This window comes from Hemitrygon akajei, chromosome 10 (genome assembly GCF_048418815.1).
Source record: "Hemitrygon akajei chromosome 10, sHemAka1.3, whole genome shotgun sequence".
Classification (NCBI taxonomy): domain Eukaryota; kingdom Metazoa; phylum Chordata; class Chondrichthyes; order Myliobatiformes; family Dasyatidae; genus Hemitrygon; species Hemitrygon akajei.
In genome coordinates this window covers 139,912,146-139,925,329 of record NC_133133.1, presented here as the reverse complement: position 1 = coordinate 139,925,329, position 13,184 = coordinate 139,912,146, and the positions used below count along the sequence as shown (strand labels likewise).

The 13,184-nt window shown below is 40.1% G+C and overlaps 1 protein-coding gene across 13 annotated transcripts in view; it reads right to left on the bottom strand.

Annotated features, from left to right (window-relative positions):
• cadps2 (Ca++-dependent secretion activator 2) overlaps positions 1-13,184 on the bottom strand; it is a 669,949-nt gene that overhangs the window by 654,703 nt on the left and 2,062 nt on the right. The window lies entirely within an intron of this gene.

The following is a 13,184-nucleotide window of genomic DNA, read 5'->3' as shown; positions in this document are numbered from 1 at the left end:
GGCCAAAACCACATTTTATTGAGACACACAGACACAGAGAAGGGACAAAAGTTCACTTTTCCAACCCCTCTCCCTATTCTGGAAGCCACAAAAGGAGGAAGAAATTTTTCTATGGAAGATCTAAAATTGCAGAAAATAATAGAATGTTTACAAAAATCAAAACAGGCCATTAATTCTCCATCTACTCCAATCTTATTTACTACTTTCTATAATATTTATTTTAGTGAGAATAAAATTGGAAGAACTTATAGATTCTGTTACAAAGATGGCTCCTCACTGCATCCTTGCCCCTCGATATAGCATCTCGCCCTTCCAATCCCCTCCCCCCAAAAGCATCTTCATCGGTTTGATTTAATCAGCCACTGTTAGTAGTCTATGACCACTTGCTCAACAGCTTACCCACAAATGTCTCATCTCAGTGGGATATGAAATTTTTTTTCGTTCTGAAGATCAAGTTACATTTCATCTCAGGAGGAGAGTTTAATATCTGTGTTACAAGATAATTGCATTGTTATTTCAAGCAAAGATATTTCAGATGAGATTTAAGAGCTCTGTCTAAGATAACAATTCCTTACACAAAGATGAATGAGCTGTGAACCCATCAGACTCAGTATGGGCTCCTTGTACTTACAAATGAGAACACTTCCTTACCGGCTGAAACATACATCATTCGTCCAACTTAAATTATCAAGTTTTCCAAGATTATGTCATTTAAAAAACACGAAAGAATGAACAAAGTTAAAGTAAAATTTTATATCAAGTATATATCACTAGATACAACCCCTGACATACATTTCACTCTGGATATGGAAGTTACATGGCTGATATGAGATTTGACCCTCATTTGGTAATAAATTTGCTTCAGCGCATCTATGCTAACCATCAAATACTTATCTTTGTGAATCACATTTACTAGCATTTGGTCAGTAACTTTTCATGCTTGGGACTTCAACTGCTTGTCTAGATACTTAGAGGAAATATTGTGGGAGCACGTCTTAAGGCAGTGTGATCTGGATTTCAAAGGTACATTTAATGTCAGAGAAATGTATACAACGTACATCCTGAAATTCTTTTTCTTCACAAACATCCACAATAATAGGAATGTCCCAAAGAATGAATGACAGTTAAATGTTAGAACCCCAAAGCCCCCCCCACCCATGCACAAGCAGCAGCAAAGCAATGATCCCCCCTCCCCAGCCAGCAAAAAGAAACATCAGCACCCCCCCACTAAGCACTCAAACATGCAGCAAAGCATCAATAAAGACACAGACTTTCAGTACCCCAAAGACTACTCACTCACCCAGTAATTCAACATACCCCAGACTCTCTCCCTAATTGATGTGTTTGCAAAATACTTCTTTAAAAAAATCTCCTTTGAACATTTTTGCCCCCAATCGATGCCCTCCAGTGCTGCATACTTCTGCAATGGGGAGGTGGATTTTCCAAGTATCACCTTATAATTTTATACAACTTTTATCAGGATTGCCCCCACCCCCTCATCTTCTCCAGTCTTTCCTCACGACTGAAATGCTCCGCCCCACACAATATCCTGGTGAACCTCCTCCGCACTTTCTCAGGAACAATATCACCTTTCCTATGAAGTGGCAGCCTCAACAACATACTGTATTCTAGCTGTGGACCCAACATAACTATAGCCAAGGATCATAAAGTCATCCGGTTATTTTTTTTCCTTTCCATTAAACTTCACTAAAGGCATGTTTGAGTGAACACCCATTATTTGCCAACTGAACTACTGCCATTAAAGCTTGCACAGGAGCAGAAGGAACACTTGAAATGTAAAAGGCAGAGCTGGCCATCAAATCAGACCAGAATAAAATCCAAAGACAGGAAGGGGATAAGCACTTACTTTATGACTCTGAGAGGTGGTTTATTAATGGTGAAGCCATAGCAGCAGCATACACGTCATGGTGCTACACAATCACATCCTCAGTTCTAATCGACAAACTTCAAAACCTGGGACTCTGTACCTCCCTCTGCAACTGGATCCTTGACCTTCTCACCAGGAGACCACAGTGTGTGGATTAGAAAAAGACATCTTCTCCTCACTGCCTGTCAATATGTTGCACCGAAAGGATGCGTGCTTAGCCCACTGCTCTAGTCTCTCTACGCCCATGACTGTGTGGCTAGGCACGTCTCAAACGCCATTTATAAATTTGCCTAATACAGAACTATTGTTGGCAGAATTTCAGAGGGTGACAAAGAGGCGTACAGGAGTGAGATAGATCAGCTGCTCAAGTAGAGTCACAGCAAAAGCTTCAGCAAGACCCAAGGGCTTCAGGAAGGGGACGCTGAGGGAACACACACTAGTCACCATCGAGGGATCAAAAGTGGAAAGGGTGAGCAGCTTCAAATTCCTGAAGAGACACATTGTTTCAGGAACAGCTTCTTGCCCTCCATTAGACTACTGAATGGTCAATGAACCCATGAACACTACCTCAGATTTCCCCTCCCCCTTATTATGCACTACTTAATATACTGTACATACACTTACTGTAATTTATATATTACAATATACTGCTGCAAAACACAAATTTCACAACATACGCCAGTGATATATTAAACCTGATTCTAGAGTCAATCTCCAAAACCACTAATCACCACTCTAGTTTAGGAACACCATGACTATTTTAATGACTTTGGACTAAAAATAGGCTCCCCCCCCCCATACGGTCATACAAATTATTTTCAATTTGCATTATTCCTTGAATGCTGCTTTTGTGATGCTCTGCCTGTGAAGCTGCTGTGAGTAAGGTTTTCACTGCACCTATACACATGTGCATTTGACAGTAATCTTGACTTTTACCCAGTCCCTTTGTGTCAGCAAGCGAAAGAATATGACTTCTGTGAATGGACTCAGGAAAGAAATATCGACAAATAAAACCTTTGTGAGGTAATGGCACCATATGAAGTAATGGTCCAATTGATCTCATTGCTCCAGGATTGGCAGAGAAACCAGCAGAGTTATTCAAAGAATTTCAGTTGTGCACCTTTCAACAGAGGAAAATATAAGCTGCTTAGTGGAGGATACAACATAGTAACAGGCCCTTCTGGCCCAATGAGCCCATGCTGGCCAATTACAGCCATGTGACCAATTAACCTACTAAATCATAGATCTTTAGAATGTGGACAGAAACTGGAGCACCCAAAGGAAGCCCACGTGTTCACAGGAGAATGTACAAGCTCCTTTCATACAGCACAGGAATTGAACTATATTACAGCTAGCACTGTAAGGACATTACACTAACTGCTGTGTTACCCTGCTACCCTGATTCTGATCAGATAGAATTCTCACTGTCAAAACACTACACCCCCAAATTTTAAACAAAAAATGATGTTCATGATAGGAGACAAAATTACACTTAATAAAATTGAGCACTGATGGATTGCTGCTTGAGATGAAAGCAAACAACTCACTTCTGACCTTTAGGTGAATTGAAACCATTGCATTTTGGCATCAAAACAGAACCAGATCAGCATGGAGTTCCACATCTGGAGAAGGAAGTAGAATCTGTCCATTTGATGGCCATTCTGAGGCAGTTTCTGCTGACTGCTTGGAAGGCTTGCAGTAAATGATTAAATGTTAGTAAAGTAATCAGAGGGGATGTAGGTACAGAATGCAAACAGACTGTGGATGCAATCGGCATTAAGCAGGTGTTAACACATCCAAGCAGCAGACCGCTTTGCCAGTCTTGCCGACTGAACGCCAGTTGAACAAACAGCAATTCCACCTAGACAGCACAATTATAATATTACAACCTCAATTTGCAACTTTAATCTAAATCTTAAAAATGCACAATACGTCAACCTACATCAACCAACCATCACACTCTACTTATTTACATTAAGCAATCAGTGGGTATTAAGCCAGAGACTTGGACAAATAATTTGGAATCAAATTCAACTGCAACAGATGGTTGACTTAAATAATGTGAGATTAGCATTATTCACAGTGCCCAAACTATAACTAGCTTACCAATTCCTTCAAGGATGAAAATCCCTTTATCTTTACCTAATGGGGTCTAAATATTGGAAATACTGAAGCCAATCACCAAATTTGACTTTTGTCCACCCACATCATCATTCTCTTAAACATTTGTTTCAGACTGAACCAGACACTTCAAAATCATGGTGATATGCACTGACCAAAAATAAGCTCCTTGTTCACACTCTGGCCTCTGTTAGGGCAACAGATTTCCACCCATGCTGTTGTGAAAAAGTTTGATTTTATTTATAGCTAATCCCTCAGGATTAAAGAAGACTTGGTTGCACTCCAGTCCCCCCCCCCCCCCCACCCCTACTATGAATGACGAGGCCAATATTGGAATTACAGATTCATCCACAGATGGAGGAGGTGGTGTCTAATGGGGCAGGCAGGTGGTTAAATTAAGGGGCAGTGCTCCTGTTGTTCACACAGAGTGTCTGCAAATGCCACATGCATCCCCTTCCATTTCCCCATTTGTACATTAATCATCTTTTTTAATTTTGAGTGATCATTGGCCAGAGTTGCCATGAGTAGAATGTTATTTTTCTTTGGAATGAGGCTTTGAGAACATGCTTTAATTGTTTCTTCTGAAAGCCCAATAATTCCTTCTCACAATAGATCTCAGAATAGTGACTCTATACTGGGAATTTGGTGTCAGACGTTGTGGTCCAGGGTCACAGGGCCTTAGGTTTTTGCCAAATTCAGTTGTTTGTTTTTTTTTTAAATAACTGCTGACATTTCTGGAGATCAAAGAATTGTTTTTTGATCAAGATAAATTTCCAACTGATATTCTTGTTTAGCCTCTTGTTGTAAACAGGAGCCAATCTTGAGTTCTTAATGCAAATTGCAAGCGATAGTCTGAAGTTAAAGGACAACTTTACAAACCAACAGCATTGACAATATAGCACAGAATACCAGCCAATAGCATGGAGCTTACTGCTTGAGATGCAGTGTATGACAAAGGGGTATGTTAATCCCATGATCTGGCAAACAGACTGGGTAGCACTTGCTTAAAGTTTTCTGGGAAAACAAATGTCAGGAAGATGTATCAATGATTCTCAGGTAGGCCTAATCATTAACAATTATACCAAGTGTCTGGAATCACCAAAAATGGAAAGAAACTTGTGCAGATGGTGTGGTTGGTATTACAATGCCAAGCTATAGTATACCAATGGGAATTCACTCCCATGGCAGGGACATGACCAACTCCTATGTTCTGCCACCTTTGTTGGTCACCCAGAATTTAAGTGCAGATGGAATCTTCCAGCTGGAGAGCAGTACTTTTCCTTACGTCACTACATAAATATAAGTAGTTTATCTCTATAAAAAGGTTTCACTGTGTATGTTATTATATTGTGAAATCATGTAACTGATGAATACAATTTTCTATAACTGAAATGCAAGGTTACCAATCCTTAGGCAAAAGACACAGTAATGTGATTACTAGACTCATTTTCAGAAAACCTGAAAAGTTCATGCACTATAATCAAAAACAATGTGAACACCCATGAAAGAAATGAGCCATCTTCAATTCAGTGAAAGACATTACCAACTGACCTGATGAACGAACAGAGGCAAAGATAGTGATCCAAACTTGCATGAAAGAAAAGGCAAGAACTTTGTGATCAAGGAAATCTTAAAGATGGCTTAAGATTGACTGTAATATGTACATTATACTTCATTGCCAAGTGTTTATGGAAAAATTATCATTGTAATTACCCTTTGAAGTTTCAGAAACATACACCTAAGATAAAGGAAGTGAATACTCTACAGAGAAAAAACAAACTCCTACAAGGGGAAGTGTTCTTTAAGCATTTGATCAAGAATTCTACTGACACTGGTAACTTACTGGGACAGTTGGTGGAGTTATAGACTGTCCCCAAGAGGAGTCTTGGCTAGTGTCTGATCTCAAAACTGATTTCCATGTAGTTGCAAACAAACAGCACTGCCTATATAGCACAAGATGCAGACCCATAGCACAGGGCTTACTGTTCAAGAGGCAGGGTAAAACAGTGCGGTATGTTAATTAGGCTTGTACCAAACCAGACAATGCTAGCCAAGTTATTTGGTTCAATGAAGCTTACAGACCAGATTGATACAATCACTTAGCACATCAAATAGTTGATGTATTAATAGTTGGAAGGTTTGAATGCTCAAAAAGTCAGTACCACAGCAATAATTAAGGGTGTTTGGGTTCTCTGTCTTAGAAGCTTTTAGACCACCTGTGTAAAAATGTATCTGAAAGATCATCATGTGTGTGAAGTCACCCAACTGGCAGAAAACAGTAAAAGTGTAGAGAGCAGTCAAGCTTCTAAGGAATGGTTAAGGAACATCAAGAAATTGGAAATAAGGGCAGAACTAGAATTCATTCCTCAGACAATTTGTTCGCTGCAACTCATTGGTAAATATTTATAGCTTATAAGAATTATACCTTGTTTTGGAACTCCTTTGTGTTTTAGAAATAATTTGTAATTTGGAAACATTTTATAAGATAGAAAACCCAAGTTTTAAATTTAAATGTGCAGCTCTAAAGACAAGTGAACTGTGGTGAAACTACTTCGCTAGTTGTTAGTATCTCCTGTTGATCGGGGGGGGGGGGGGGTCCCACCACTCAAGTAGTGAGTGTTGGCCGCTTCCAGTTATTTATCACTTTAATTCGCTATCCCATATTGCCTTGCATCTTTAACCCCCTGCACTGCTCAAGCATCTTTGGCATATTCCATCCCTAAAGACCTAGATGATTATCTTTTCTCCCTTCTCCACAGATTTTGTTTGTACATTTGTTTCAATCTTCTACTTTAAAACTAGCAGTTACAGGAGTGCCATCATCTTGACAACCTTGATCTACATCCTGTGATTAGCATTCTCATTGTTCCCCCTTCACCTTCTTTGCAACTAAAACTCACTTTCTCACTGAGTTCTGATGAAGGGTCCTTGACATGGAGGCAGCTTAACCTCGAGTGTTTTCAGCAACTCCCTTGTCATTCATTTGAAAATATTATTAGCTCAGGATTGCTTAAATCCAGTCCTCATTAGAGCTTTGGTGCATACGTGGAACAAAGAACTAGATTCCAGAGGGGAATTTAGTGAGTGCCCTCTCAAGGCAATATTTAACCAACTAAGGCATCAAGAAGCCTTGTAAAACTCAAGTTAGCTGTAAACAAGGAGAAAAAGCTCCGCAGATTGACTTCTCTTGAAGAGTTAGGCTGTTAACAATCAGTGATCAGAATCCCGAGTCAAAATAACATGAGATGCTCTGGAAAGTGTCCAAGCATCTGCACCCGTCCCCTCCATGCACAGCTCTGGTGTGGGAACGTTTTACAGTGATCACATGTTCAGTTCTACTTGCCGCACATTACATAATGGAGCTGTTCATGCCACAATAAATGAGCAACACCGGGATGTCCTCAGAAGTGGCATGCACCAGTCATTCATCACAAGTGTCAAGACAATAACCATTACAGCCCCATGAGGAAGTCTCACTACAAAATATTTACATCAAGTAGAGTCAGAGTGTCCTATCATTAACATTGAGGTTACAATTAAACCAACCTCGGAAATGTCAAATTACCGAGGTTGCTGGAAATTTTCAGGGTTTACATCACCACCAGTGCAAGTTTTTACATTGCAGAGAAACATTACAATTGGGCAGGTAAAAGTAGTTAAGGGGAATAACAATGCAAGGCATAAATGGCATTGAAGTGACAAGAAACACAAGGTGGTCATACAAATGGGAAGAGCGGAACTGTCACCCGAAATCTCTCTGAACTCCACTTTGTCCAAAAAGCTGAAAGGCATCCCATGGAATGTGGGAATAGATTGGATCATTAATGTAGCAGGAAATCAAATGGTCAGAGTTCACTTGTCAATCACTATTTTTTTTCTCCATTGCAGGGGAGGCAGGATTTCAAAAAGCAAATGCAGTCCGCTAAACTGAACCTAATGCAGGTCACTGCTTCATGTGAAAACTCAGTCAGGGTCTTGGTTAGGAGGACAGGTGGAGAACAGGAGCAACAATCTTCACACTTGCATAATGAGCTCCACATTTGCAAAGCAAGCACTCTGGGAAAGGGCGAGGGGAGACAGTGGAGTGATCTCTGAAATGCTAGTCAAGGATACCGAAATAAAATAATCATGCAAGATACATTGTTTGTGGAATTGCGTCATAACTGAGGATCTTTGAATGTAGATACAGCAGGATGGAAATGAAGATAAGGGGAACTGACTTGTGGCTCTCTGGGGAGACAGTGTAGTCACAGTGTACACTACTGTCAACTATGGACAAGGGGATCCATCAGTTAAGTGAAAAAGGCAACATGTCAGAACAGCAGCAGTTCATGACTAGAAACGCAGCAGTACAAACAAGTGGCTTACCATCAGCATTTTTAAGGCAATAAGAAGACATTAAATGCTAAACTCAAGAGATTCTGCCGATACTGGACATCAAGTGGAACACATTAAAATGCCAGAGGAATTCAGCAGGTCAGACAAAAATCAATGGAAAGGAATAAAGATTTAATGTTTTGGGCCGAGACTCCTCATCAAGACTGGAAAGGAAATGGAAATAAGGCAGAGAAGAAGATGGGGGCAGGGCAAGACTACAACACTTGGTGTCGACTGAAAGTATTGTGCATTCTCTGTGTGTGATTTTATGGGAAAGGCAGAATAAATCTAATCCAACTAATTATTTCTTGTTATTGGCCAAGTGATGGAAGGTTTCAGAGACAGGTTATCAAAAAACATTTACTAATGCTCATTCTGTGTTGCCCAGATAATTCAATTCCAGCAATGAACCAAAATGTGACTGCCTTTTTGAAAACAATGTGACTAAACCTGCCAAAAACATCCGGAAGGAAACTTTCTATTGACTAGCAGTAAGTACACTCTGCACTAAGGACGATGACGATTTGAGCAAAGAGGCAAAACATTGCAGACCAAGCACATTATGGCAAAGTTCCTTCGGGCAAAGCACGGGATTCAGTCAACTTCAACTATTCAATGAATTTCCTTTCAACATACTATCAAAACATTGCACATAATTTCAATGTCCAACTCCACTCAGGAATTCTCAGCTCATGAAAGCAATATCCTCACAAATCCATAGCTATAGAATTATTGTTATGTTAAAATTATAGCTAGGCTAGGATGATTCTCTTTGGGGAAAAAACAATACATTTAACCGAGATATGAAGCCTAAACTGGTCAAATATAAATAGCCCTTTTCCATGGCAGAGAAGATCAAAACTGGTGATCTAAATTAGTTAGAAATATAGACCACAAAATAATTTTTTGCACAAGTATTCATCCCCTTTAATATGACACACCAGATCATCACTGGTGCAGCCAGCTGGCTTTAGCTGTCACATAACTAGTCAAACGGAGATCTGTTTTTGGAGACCTGTGTGCAGTCAATGTGTTTCAATTGATTGCGGTAAAAATACACCTGGATCTGAATAGTCCAACTGCTGGCGAGTCAATATCCTGGCAAAAACTACACCATGAAGACAAAAGTACACGCTAAGCAACTCCACAAAAAAGTTATTGAAAACCACAGTTCAGGATATGGATACAAGGAAATTTCCAAATTACTAAGTATCCGTTGGAGTACAGTTAAGTCAATCATCAAGAAATGGAAAGAGTAAGGCACAGCTGTAAATCTGTTCAGGTGTCCTCAAAAACCGAGTGACTGTGCAAGAAGTGGACTAGTGAGAGAGGCCACCAAGATACAGGTGTATTCTTATGGCAATCAATTGAAACATCTTAACTGCCCACAGGTCTCCAAAAAAACAGATTTCCATTTAACTTGTTAAGTGACTTCTAAAACTCCGGAGGAGTTACAAGCTTCAGTCACTGAGATGGAAGAGAATGTGCATACAACAACTGTTGCCCGGGTGCTTCAAGAGTTGCAGCTTTATGAAGAGTGGCAAAAAGAAAGCCACTGTTGAAAAAGAAAATTCATGAAATCTTGGCTAGTGTTTGCCAGAAGCCTTGTGGGAGACTTTGAAGTCAGCTGGAAGAAGGTTCTATGGTCTGATGAAACCAAAATTGAATGTTTTTGGCCATCAGACTAAATGCCATGTTTGGCATAAGCCAAACAAAAATCGCACATCATCAACAACACATTATCCCTACTGTGAAGCTTGGTGGTGGCTGCATCTTGCTGTGGGGATGATTCACTGCAGCAGGCCCCAGGCTTGTGAAGGTAGAGGGCAAAATTAATGCAGCAAAATACAGGGAAATCCTGGAGGAAATACTGATGCAGTCTGCAAGAGAACTGTGACTTGGGAGATGATCCGTTTTCCTGCAAGATAACAACCCCAAGCATAAAGCCAAAGCTACACAGGAATGACTAATGTCCTGGAGTGGCCAAGTCAGAGTCCAGACCTCAATCCAACTGAGAATTTGTGACTGGATTTGAAAAGGGCTGTTCACTCATAATCCCCATGCAATCTAACAGAGTTTAAGCAGTTTTATAAAGAAGAATGGGGAAAAGCTGCAGTGCCCAGATGTGCAAAGCCAATAGAGACCTATCCATACAGACTCAAGGCTGTAATTGCAGCCAAAGGTGCATCTACTAAATACTGACTTGAAGGGGGAGAATACTTATGGAATAATTAATTTGTCTTTTATATTTGTAATTAATTTAAATAACTTTGTACAAATCTTTTTCACTTTGACATGAAAGGGTCTTTTTCTGTTGATCAGTGTCAAAAAGCCAATTTAAAATCCACTGTGACTCAAATGTTGTAAAACAAAATAGGAAAATGTCCAAGTGGGTGAATACTTTTTTTTCAGGCATTGTATGTAATGACTGCCTCCACAGCAACCTGTGGCAATGAATTCCATAGATTCAACACTCTGACTAAAGAGATTCCTCCTTACCTCCATAGAGGACAACCCTCTATTCTGATGCTGTGTCCTCTGGTCCTAGACCCTCGCATCATAGGAAACAGCCTCTGCACATCCACTCTATCGAAGTCTTTCAACATTCGATAGGTTTCAATTAGGTCACCCCTCATTTTTCTGAATTCTAGTGACTACAGGCCGAGAGCTATCAAATGCTTTTCATATGACAAGCCATTACATCCTGGAATCAAATTAGTGCTGGTCAACTAGAAGTTGTCTCTCTCCTTTGAATAAATGTTAAAATGCAAACAGCTGAAAAAAGTATTTGCTCTTAGTGGAGAGGTATAAAGTCAATACACGTGACTTGCAATGGTTCCTTCTGTGAAGACAGCTGGGAATCACGCAGGCAAACCTCGCTGAGCAAATATCTCAGTGGCAATAAACTGGTGCAGATAGACACAGAACTGGCACGTTTGAGTAACCAAAGATACACAATTACACTTCATTTACAGTTTTCATAAATTGAGCTGAATATTAATCACAAGTATATGAATTGCATCCAATGCATACATAACCCCCCCCCCCCACAATAGATACCCAAGTACAAGGCTGTTAATTTAAAGTTATCCTAAACTTAAACTTACTAAAATAGGCTGATGCAACATATTAATAAGAATCTGGTCATTGCAATCAGTAAGCGGGTACAATATTAATATAACCATACGGGTGAGAAAATTAACAGAAGCAGTTACTCAGTGATAGAGTTCCCTCTCCAACAAAACAACATCACCAGGGCTCTGCTTACTTAATTTTGGCAGGCCTGCAGTTACAGGTCTCATATCAGCTAAATAAATACACTGTACTTTAACTGATATGGTGCTTCAATTCTTATAAAGCTTTGTTGCAACAAGCATATAGCAACTGATAAAAAGCATTCAAACGACATTGATATTAAGAGGGTAAACTTGTCATTTCAACATCAAAACTTCACCAAAAGAAAAATATACTGATATCATCATGACAACTGTGTGTGGGCTAAAATTACAGCTTCACTTAACCAGACTGTATTTTCCAGACATCATTCAGTGTCATGTCAAATGTGACTGTGAGCACATTGCGTCTCATTAATTCAGGTCATTTACAGGAGGGCAAATTGGTGAATAGTGGGAGCCCTTCATCACAAATTTAATAGACGACAACAAACACCACATCTGGAGCTGCTTTATGGAGAAGTGACACTGCTCAACAAGGAACAGAGGATTAAAAGTGATATGACAGGCAGCCTTTCTCCACCTCTTCACTTTGATGTTAATGAGTTTAAAATATTGCTGCGTTTAAAGATAATCCTTGGAGTGGAGTTTTCTTTCTGAAAGTGGTGTTAACATGGAGTGCAGAAGTTACACTGAAAACAACTGAGAGCAAACATTTTACTATGGATTGAGTGTTTTTTAAAAGAAAATAGCAACTTGAATAGAAACTAAATACCATGATAATTTGGGGGGGGGGGGGGGTGCAATATTTTCCGAGCTACAATAAGGAACAATTTCATGCACACAGAATTAGTGCACACCAGACTGTAACATCTAAAAAGGTTGTAGGACACACTTAACTGTCAATTTCACAGAATGCCAATTACAATAATGCAGGGCAAAGAAGAATGGAAGAATTTAACTATCTAGATTGTTCTTTCAAGTACTGGCATTGGACCAAATGATCCCCTTTCATGCTCCAAAGCTCAGTGGAAGACTTGGTGGCACTCTGGTTTGCAATCACAAGGGTTTTCTTAGTCCTGTGGATCTGCCTGGTTTAATTGGTTCACAGCAATGCAATACAATGAGTAGCTACCCAAACGCTGGCCCGTTGGATCGAGATAAACTGGGAAAGTGAGCAAACAGAAGCAATGGCAGATGGAATTTAATTCACAGAAGTGTGAAGAGCTTCACTTTAGGAAGTTAAATCAAGCCAAGACATACACGATGTATGGCAGAGCCCTGGGAAGTGTTGTTGAAGAAAAGGACCTGGGAATACAAGCACAGATCCCGGAAAGCAGCAACACAGATAGATAGGGCGATGAAGGCAGCAGATGGCAAGCTTGCCTTCATCCGTCAGGACACCGAGTACAGGAGTGGGATGTCAGGTTATAGCTGTTTTGGGGTGTGCCATGATAGTGTAGCCGTTAACATGATGCTGTTACAGCTCGGGGCTTCGGAGATCAGAGTTCAATTCCAGCACCATCTGTAAGGAGCTTTATGTTCTCCCTGTGACTGCTTTGTTTTCCTCCAGGTGCTCCGGTTTCCTACCACAGTCCAAAGACGTACCAGTTAGCATGTTAATT